The following is an 8,311-nucleotide window of genomic DNA, read 5'->3' as shown; positions in this document are numbered from 1 at the left end:
TATTTTAATTAAGAGAAATACTGCTGTGTGTGGAGATTAGTCACTTCACTTCTCTAACCTCTTCCATCAATCTTACTCAATACGTTGGGAGTCATTACAGAATGTTTCGGTCCATTTGTTTTGATCATATTGTAAATGCCATCATCTCTTTACACTTAGACGTGTCCGACTTTAATTCATGAGCCGCATAGAGATGTTTGTTCTTTTTTTTCTTTTTTTTAAGCCCCCACTTGCCTCAAACTTCCTCCAAGCTTGGGTCCTTTATCAGAGGCCTGGGAGCCTGAGAGGCACCAAGAGATTTCAGTGGGGATGAGAGCAGACAAAATTCTAAAAATCTAAGTAATTATGTGGGGAAAACTGCAGCTATTTCATGAATAAACGTAACATGATTAAAACTTCAATAGATTAACTCGTCCATGAACATATACTGTACATTTTAATCACCAATGGTGGTTGACAGTGACCAAGTCATCTTTGCTCAAGTCCCAAGTAAGTCTCAAGTCATTTGCTCCAAGTCCTGAGTTTTTTTTTGGGAGTCAAGTCAAGTCGAGTCCTTTTTAGTTAAGACAAGTCAAGTCCCAAATCAAGTCGCTTTTTTAAAGCCAAGATAAAGCACTCTTATTTGTAGTATCTTCAGGGGTCTCTTATGATATGTGTTGCCATAGCAAGGAGTTTGACTGACAGCCAGTCATCCAATCATGACAATTCCATACTGGGGAGATTTTTTGAGTCGTCCAATCATGATTCACAGTTGTTGTTGTTGTTTTTTTAATTCAATTTATTCACAATTTATTCACAAAAATTAAAAGACAAGTACAATCATAAGACATAATGCAGATATGTGAAATGGGACACTTTATTTAAAGCTTGTGTAAAGGGGCCCAGACACTACCTGCGCTGCAGCCGCTGCATAGCATACTTGATAGATTAGACAGTAACGTGACAACATTAAATTATTTTATATTTAATGAATGAATACAGGCAAGTCATCTGAGTCATTATGCCTCAAGTCGGGTCTCAAGTCATTTATTTTTTGTCAAGTCATCAAAACGGTGACTCAAGTTGGCTAGAGTCCAAGTCACCAAGTCTCAAGTTCACATATCTGGTGTCCCACACAACTTCACAACATCATCAAAAGTCTGTGTTTACATCCATGGTTTGGATTGAGAGACCCCTACCTAGCGGCAGAAAATTAATCCATCCACTCTGTGTGAGAATGAACTCTGTAGGCTCTTAAAATTTACAAAATGTTCCAGTATTTCTCATTACCTCGTAGCCCTCTATCACTCATTTTCTGTGGATGGACTGAATGATTAAGATTTTATCACTCAGCCCATCTGCAGAGCACTAGCAGATGGACAAAGCAATCAAATAATGAGCCATGATGGATGTTTTATATGTCATCCAGTTATTTTCAGACTTTGTGCACTGCTCTGACAGGCTGGCAGATTCCCTGACTGCAATGGCCTGTTAGCTTGTGCTAATATATCATGTTATGGAAAAATAAAAAGACAGACATTCAAAAGTTGCTCATATAACCCACTTACAGGCAACGCTCACCTCCACGCTCTTCTCTCTCCCACACTGAGAAATGACTCCTCGTCTTTCTCCTTTAGGTCCGGCCCTCTTTAGCATTTCCTCACTCCCCAGCAGAGCAAAAGCCTTGAGGTGATTTGGCCCGATCAAAGAGTCAGAATTATTCACTCTGCGTCTGTAGGATTGTTATGCATACCAGATTCAAATTGACTTTTCCACCTACACACTTGCCTCCTCTCTAATGTCATGCACACCTTACTGAAGCAACATTGTCATAGTCCGTTAGCCAGCTCAATATTCCCATATTGGCATTCTTTTTCTTTTTCTGTCTAGAGCAGGAGTGTGAGAATTTTTTTAAACGTGCTGTAAGGAACAAGTAAGGGAATATTTTCGTGGTTATTTTCAGCCAGCAGGGAAGAAAATAACAGAGGGGTTTTGTTTTGTTGACAGAAATAGTGACTGGCCTCTCTCTGCAGGGAGTCGACTGTCATAGCATTTTGATACCGGTACAGTCGCATTACAGAGCACCATAGCAAACTGTTAGCAATCATCAATTATGTTGCATCTCTCAACAACACCAGAGGCTTATTCACTCTCCTGGGAACACTTAAAATGAAGTGCTTGTTCAGTTGGTGTTGTTCCCTAATGGCTGTACCTGCAGCATAGTTTTCTCTCTTTGAATGTGGAGTGTGTTCAAGTGTGTGTCTGTGTGTGGGAGAAGGTAATTTGACACAACCATGGTGTTTTGCTAAAGGATGGATAAGTTAAGCAAAATGTTCAAAGGTCCAAATGTATGTTTTTTACAAGTTCACTTTCTCCATTCGGCCCTCATTCAGTCAAAAGCCTCAACTACTGTTTTGAGTGTGTTTCACTTCTTCTCTTTTTTTTTAGCATTCCAGCCCTTTTTTTTGCAATTATATGACTATCCACACATACACACCATGATACACACACATATTTGAAATTATCCCATGTCACGTGATACATGTATTAATAAATGAATCGATGTTTTGTTTTTTTATCTTAAAAAGAAGAGAAAGTGACAAACCTACAAAGAATTATCAGCACACTTTACGAAGGTTTTTAGCCTTGTTTAGCTCAATGCGTTGGTTTTTATAATAGTTAGATAGCAATTTTCAAAACAAGGTTTCAAAGTAAGAAAAACAAAGCACTAAAACTTTATATAATTAATAAATCAAAGAAAAATATAAGACGTTAACAGCTCACCAATGTATCTCATTGCGAGGCCCAGAAGGGCTTTAAAAGTTATCAACAATATTTTTGAATCATTTCCAGTTAGGATTCTAAAGGCACGCAAGGATTGGTAAATCTGATGTTTCTTTGTTCACAGTTGAAATCCTGACGGTGGAATTTTGAACAAGCTACGGATAGAAAATATATTTTCCACTAAAGCCAGTAAACATAGCATTACAGTATAGTCAAACAGCATAGGCAGCTGTTTCCAGCAAAAACAAGTTTATCATACATGCCGAGCCCAGCACCAAAAGGTAGACAGACAACGATATTTTTTCAAACCACGTCTAAAAGAAGAGTGAATATTGCACTTACATTCAGCAGGTGGCCAGAAACATGGCTCCAAATGAACGACAGTGTTGCTCTGTTTGTGCTGGATGTTTAAGAAGGCAATTGTTTGTTATCGCATTAGCCTTAACATTTCTATTAACCGGAGATTTGGTGGTGCTTGTGTCTATCGAGACAGGGTAAGGAGCTCAGAGTTACTTCCTGTTGAAAGGAGCCAGTTGAGGCGGTTCAGGCATCTGATAAGGATCTCTCCAGGACACATCCCTTTAAGCACGAGACACACTAAGCCGATAATCGGCGGTCGGACAATCTGGCGAGGTCAGTGACTCGAGTCTGTTCGGTGTGTTCCGTGCCGTGGTCCGTCCAAGGGGCCGCGGCCTTCATTTTGGCTGATTTGACATGTATAATCGGCGGGGCGGGCACTGCCGGCAGTCTGACTCAAATGACCCATCCGATTGGTAGAGAGCTAACCCGGAAACTGGGAGCGGAATGAGCGTGACTGGAGTCTTTCAAAATCTGACGAAAATCTTTGTCAACTGCACGGCCTATTTCTCACTTAAAATGTTTTCAGAAACACGTTTCGGTGAACTATTTTAGTACAATATGAGATCATATTCTACAAGCCACCATGACAGTCTGTCTTTGAATTTCTGGAGAAACCAGACCCACGTGACGCGTTTGTCCAATCAGCTGCCAGTTTTCATTTTTGGGCAACAATACAGGTTAGCGCCACCTGCTGTTATGGAGACGTATTACGTCTCGTCGCTTCGGTGTGTTCCGAGGCACTTTTTTTGACCAACTCGGGGAGACTGATCAGTCCAACTGCCTTTTCTGCCGACGGTCGGCCAGAGGTTTTCCAGGCACATCCATTTGGTAGTAGACCTCGGGGCAGAACCAGAACATGCTGGAGGGATTACATGTCCCATTAGGGTTAGGAAACACCATTGCTTATTGGACATTGCTTAGCCTACTGCCACCATGACACAGACCCGGATAAGCACCCAAAAAATGGGTTTCTTTCAGCTTGTTTTTGTGTTTGTATTGCCCCCTAGCGTACACATTTTAAGAAATGCAGCTTTAAATACCAAAAGAATCTCTGAGGCAGACTGTATCCTTGTTACATCACTTTACGTGTGAAGTAATGATGAAGAAATGAGAGTAAAACAATGATCCCATTTGTAAGGATTATTTTCAATAAGATAGGGATTCAGTAGCTCAGATGCATTTCCTGAAATTGTACAAACGCTGGTTTGAATTCAGAGCTTGCCTTTTGGCCAAAAGAGTGGGCACAGTGAGCGTAATGTTTGACCCAACGTGGGGCTGTTTGGCTTTGCACCTGCACGTTCATCACATCCTCAAAAGGAAGGTGCAGCACTGCCTTTAAAACACTGGCTCGAGTCGAGAACTGGCTCTTTGAAGGATAATAACAAGTGAAGGAGAGGACAGGGCAAATATTTCATACACCCATGAGTTCACATGCACTTACTCTTTCAGTTACTAATGTAAAACTTTCCTCTCTTCTCTTCCTCTTTCTACGCCTCTCAGCCCTTTCTGTCCTCAATCATCTCTCTCTGGTGCTTTACTACAAACACATTTATACTTAATCTCTGTCCTCTTTACTTACTCTCACCGTCACCGTTCCTGCTTCTTCTTTCCTCCCTCTCTCATCTCTCATCTGTGTCTGTCTAATGCCTTGCCAATCAGAGCAGCACTATCAGCATACTGAGAGGGCTTTGAGAGAGACATGTGGGAGACAAGACAAGACAGATCCAGGGAGACGCAGAAGACACAAGGAGGCAGAGGACATCTGGAGCCTGGTTGCTAATTCATTCACGGATGATGAATGAGCCATTTTGTGCTTGCTTATGGGCGAGGGAGATGGAGACAAACAATAAATGGATTTACTTAAATACATTTCTCTGCCCTCTGAGACATTCAAGCCCAAAATTGAGTTTAATAATTGGTAAGTGATTGAGGTGAATCAGAGAGTGATTCCGACTTAGGTATACAATTTTGCTTCTCATGTGTTTCATGCGCACATCAACAGCAGCAAACTATATCATGCAAGGCGCTGGCCTAACCATCAGGAACAATTTGGGGTTCAATGTCTTGCTCAAAGACACTTTGACATGTGATCCCTGCAATTATTTGAGAACCCCACTCAACCTCCTGAGCCTTATTTTGCTTTCTTGTCGTGTGAAAGTTATGAAGCTAGAGCCACGAGGTGGTGCTCTTTTTGCCAAGCTAGGCTAATCACCTCCCAGCACTAGCTCCATACTTAAATAAATACTTCAACATTTTGGGAAAGATGCATATTTGCTTTTCAGGCTACATTCCCTTTGTTTACTGTCTTTATGCTAAGTCAAGCTAACTGGCTAAGTATTGATATTCTCATCTACAGTAAATCTAATAAAGAGAGTCAATAAATTGAATGTTTAACTTTTCTTCAAATTATAGCACCTGACTTGCTGTTAAATGTATCTTCCTGTACATGAAAAATAAATGTTCATAGGATTTCAGTTGGGACTCCTCACTGCACTTTAGCTCTGATAGAGTTAAAAGATGTGGTTCAAAATCACTTGTGCTGCAAAAAAACGTCTCAGCTTTCCAGCGTAACCTGTTTCATTTTAATATACATTTTGCTACACTCCTCCACATGGTAAAATCTTTCCTTTTCGATGAAATTGTAAAGAGCGAGAAACTGTAAGGAAGGAGTAAGCAACCTGTGGCCCGTGTCATGCTGTCTCGCCTCAGCGGATGGTAATGAAAAATATGCCCTGCATTGTAATCACCAGTGACCCTCATGCTAAGGCTTGATTGCCTCCTCCCTGGCCCCCTGGATGTCCTCTGAGCAAGGTCCTGACCGGCCACTAGTCCGGACCTGATGAGAATATTCATGATCGTGTATGTTTGAAAGCTAGGAGGCTTACATTGATTTGTCTGAAATAACCCAAGGTGCCAGATGTGGAAGCCCCTAGGAAGTGAAGATATCTGATGAATGAATTGAACGTGTGTGTGTGTGTGTGTGTGTGTGTGTGTGTGTGTGTGTGTGTGTGTGTGTGTGTGTGTGTGTGTGTGTGTGTGTGTGTGTGTGTTTTAACTTTCAACTTTCAAAGCATCATGATACTGGTGATATAACGAGACCATGCTGCTGAAGTGATCTGTGTAAACAGAGCCATATGGTTCTGCACAGCTCCTCTCTCTGTCAGCCTGTCAATGCCCGTGTGAATCCCCCCTTTTAATAAGCTTGTGTTTTTCCATTGTTGTGAATGGTGGTAAAATGACAAGCTGGTATGGTCACACCACCTGTGTGATGGTAGGTTAATCGTTGGGAGGAAAATACTCAAAGCTCATTTTATTCATTTTGTTTGCTTTGTAATGTGTATTAGTCTATTGGTTGATTCAAATATAATTATGGTATTTATGTGCACTGATGGGAGGAAATTAACGAAGGAAATGTGTGTGTGTGTGTGTGTGTGTGTGCGCGCGTGCGTGTGTGTGTGCGCGTGTGTGTGTATGTCCGACCATGAATATGTTTCAATACATCACTGTGTATTTATTGTTAAAGCACCCATTAATATTTCATGTTGAATATTATATCATATTTCAACGATGCTGGTTATTTATCTCTCTTCTGATAGTGAGCCACATTGTACACAAGTTAAACACAACATCATCGTTATGAATTCCCACAACCCTTAGTGCATTTGTTGTGCTGTGATGAATACAAATGCACCGTGGCTGCTACCCACAGAGATGCTTTAAACCATAGTACTAAACTAAACAAGTCTAAACAATATGTGAATTTGCAAGTCTCTCTGAGCTCAGGATATGTTATTCGGAAGTTCCCTCCTGTACTGCAGCTTTCTCACTCTGGAGGCAATTAAGCCCCCCCCCCCCCCCCAAAAACTATAAACACTTGATCCATATCACACTAGTCTCTAAAGCTGCACTAATCATTATGTTATATTAATAATGGATTAAAGCAATGTGTTTTATAGGACGGTGGTTATTCGTAGTTACAAACCCATAGAGAATTAAGGGCACTATATGCTGATGGTGTCTTGACCCACATCAACTTGTCAACATCTGCCATTCACAGCACATATTTGCTCCCCTGATCAGCACATCACAGCTAATGTATCTACAGTCTCGAAACACTACATAGATTTGTTAACAGTCAATATTTATTTATTTCAAAGGCAGAATAATTTACTCACACTATCTGTAATAAGCAAAAGCATTGCTAATATTTTCACACATTAACTGTTGTATATCTATTATAAATACAATTTGTACCTTAATTGTCTGGTACAGCCATGATAACTCATGGTTATCAGCCCATCACATTGATTTTTCAAGGATAAAATAAATTGAAATGGATCGAAAGAAGACCAACAAAGAGAGACTGCAATGAAAAATCGTGTAACTTTCTGTTCAGTGTTACTGAGATCTGTTACTTTCACACGTTTACAGCTGTGTCTTCTAGTGGATTAACAAAATGTCTTTAAATTTAACAGTAATCCCAGAAGACACCTGCCTTTCCTATCAAGTGTATTTAAAAAAAACAGCCAGGATACGATCTTGAGGAGCTGACTGTCAAACTAAAAGTTTAATTATCATTATAATTTGTCTTTTCCTCCATATATCATGTAAATTTTGTTTTCAGATGTATTAAAAAACGGGTTGGGTGTCACTGCACGGTACAGGCATACAGAACACCATGCTTCACTCACTCAATTTTCTGGGTGCCTGAAATGCAAATGAGCGTATTTGATCTAGTGGTTGTTGTTCAGAACACATTGTAGAGCCGAGGACATTGGCTACTGAGGTTGATAATTCAAAAAGGGAGACTCTTCCCTCTGCTTCCCACATTTACAAGCAACAGAACAAATTTCTCCTTGCAAGAAATTATCTGAGCTGGCAGACAGGCAGATGAGTAATGTATGGTACTTAAAAGGGAAAGAAACTATGCGGCTTTGGTTGTATGTGTGTCAGAACAAGATGGTGGCTTTCTGCAAGCCTCCATTACAGGGCTTTACTAATCCAAACATGCAAATCTGTGTCTAAAAGGTGCCCTTTGTGCATAATCCTAACACCATTTCTATGGGATTAGGATGGGGCAAGAAGAAAAGGACTGGTTGCCAGTACAGTATCAGTAACATACTGCAAGCACATAGCTAAACATACTGTAGTACAGAAGACTTTGGGCCCTATTTTAACGATCTGAAAC

The sequence above is a fragment of the Perca fluviatilis genome, chromosome 1 (genome assembly GCF_010015445.1).
Source record: "Perca fluviatilis chromosome 1, GENO_Pfluv_1.0, whole genome shotgun sequence".
Lineage (NCBI taxonomy): Eukaryota > Metazoa > Chordata > Actinopteri > Perciformes > Percidae > Perca > Perca fluviatilis.
Note: the sequence above shows the minus strand (reverse complement) of the source record.